Source organism: Homarus americanus, unplaced genomic scaffold (genome assembly GCF_018991925.1).
Source record: "Homarus americanus isolate GMGI-L3 unplaced genomic scaffold, GMGI_Hamer_2.0 scaffold6561, whole genome shotgun sequence".
Taxonomy (NCBI): Eukaryota; Metazoa; Arthropoda; class Malacostraca; order Decapoda; family Nephropidae; genus Homarus; species Homarus americanus.
This window is the reverse complement of record NW_024732386.1, coordinates 5001-7043: the sequence shown is the minus strand read 5'-3', so window position 1 is coordinate 7043 and position 2043 is coordinate 5001. Positions and strand designations below refer to the sequence as shown.

The 2043-nt window shown below is 54.2% G+C and overlaps 1 non-coding gene across 1 annotated transcript in view; it reads left to right on the top strand.

The window, feature by feature from the left end:
* Positions 1-1891: 1891 nt before the first annotated feature.
* Positions 1892-2043, top strand: part of LOC121868483 — a 4266-nt gene continuing 4114 nt past the window's right edge. The window contains exon 1 of the ribosomal RNA XR_006089408.1: positions 1892-2043. This exon is cut by the window's right edge and continues 4114 nt beyond it. This is a non-coding gene — a ribosomal RNA (large subunit ribosomal RNA).

Below are 2043 nucleotides of genomic sequence, written 5' to 3'. Positions count from 1 at the left end.
AGTAAGTGCAAGTCATCAGCTTGCGCTGACTACGTCCCGGCCCTTTGTACACACCGCCCGTCGCTACTACCGATTGAATGATTTAGTGAGGCCTTCGGACTGGCGCTCTTGGATTGTCGGCCCCGTTGCCCGCGAGGGTTTTCTGGGGTCGTCGCCTCGAGCTGACGGAAAGATGTCCAAACTTGATCATTTAGAGGAAGTAAAAGTCGTAACAAGGTTTCCGTAGGTGAACCTGCGGAAGGATCATTAACAGAGAGAAAGAGAACGGGGCGCTCTTAAAACTACTAATACTCTCCTGATTTGGGCGGTCTCGGGCTCTGCTCTGGCAACTCCAGCAGCGAAAGAGGACAATCCCGGCCCCCGCACCAAAAATAGGTACCACCACGCTGTAGGTGGACCACACTCGGGCGAGAGCGCGAAGACCGGAGGAGGAGGACGGACGGGGCTTTGGACGGCTGCCCGTCCGTTCCTTACTACCGGCGAATAAGCTTCTTGACCCAAAAAGAGTGAAATTCAAGTGTCAAAAAACAACAACAAGCCGTCCGGCCAAACCCAAACCACAAACTTGGGCTATGTCTGTCAAACCCTTTCATTGAGACTCGACCTGTGATGGTTAGTCGCAAAAAGACCAAATGGCAAATACACAACTCTTAACGGGGGATCACTCGGCTCGTGGGTCGATGAAGACCGCAGCAAACTGCGTGTCGGTATGTGAATCGCAAGAATACCAGATACATCAACAAGTTGAACGGCGATATTGCGCGGCGGCAGCCATATGAGCTTGTCGCCGCCACTCTCGAGGGTCGGAAATATACATCCATCGGTTGCTGCGAAGTTCGGTGCCTGCTGACTGTCTCCCCGACACGAGGGTAACCCGAACCGAGCTTCCGTTTGTTTAATCGCCGCGCTTTGCGCGAGGCGTGCCCTTAAAAACAAGCAAGCCTATCACTAGCAAGTCCATGGACTTGGCGCACCCACATTCAACCACAACAAAGCGACAGTTGTCGCCCGCAAATAACTGGAGGCGGCGCTTTTGCCTGCTGTCCACAGAGACACGAATGGCCGTCGGCCGCTCATGGCTGATGCTGCATGTTCTAAGAGGCACTCCATCCCACGAAGAGGAAACGAAACCGGTCGGATATCTTTTAAGTAAGCCCCGCCGGAATTTCGTCTATCACCTCGAAAAGAGTGCTTGGCATGCATTGCAGTGGAACCTAAATTGATGAGTGCGCCTGGGCCCGCAGTCTACCATGTAGTGGTGCAGGCAGAGATGAGAATGCTTGGGTGACGCCGTGCTCTTCCTCACGCTCCTCCACCCTCTCCCACGGTCAGACGCGGTGTGGGCGTTCTCTTTGAGAGTTCGCCACGAGTCCACGTCTATCTCATGACTGGGAGGGAGGCAGGGGGAGTTCTCTAAACGCGTTAAAGACGGTGTTGCGCTCATAACGGCGCTCGCCGGGATAGAGCACTAGTTCTGCAGCCGGAAAGGCCGCTCACGCCAATTAATACTGCGACTCTCGCTCTCTTTCTCCGGATAAACAAGTGCCACTGCTGTGGCATGCGGGAACGGGGAAAGAGGTCAAAGTTTAAGCGGCAAAGGTGCGGCCGAGTAAGGGCGGAACACGAGCGTATATGCATTAAAACTGTGTGTGTGTATATGACTCTGCGAGAGATGTTCTGCTGGAACACTTTTCCTATTGGCTATTTACCACTCAATGAGAAGGAACGGAGTCAGGGGTGGGAGTGCCGGCGCCATGGCCGCTGGTACCCCCGCGACAAGCCCTCAAACCTTCCTGCCTGGTAATGTCGGTGGTGAAGAAAGTCGGTGGCAGAGCGTCTTCCGCTTCGTGGTTGGGGAACTTGTTCCCCCTAAGGATGATGAGACCACGATCGACCTCGTAGTAGGAGAGAGCTACCCGCCAAATTTAAGCATATTAATAAGCGGAGGAAAAGAAACCAACAGGGATTCCCTTAGTAAGGGCGACTGAACCGGGAAAAGCCCAGCGCATAACCTCGATGTCTTCGGGCACGAGGGGTGTTGCG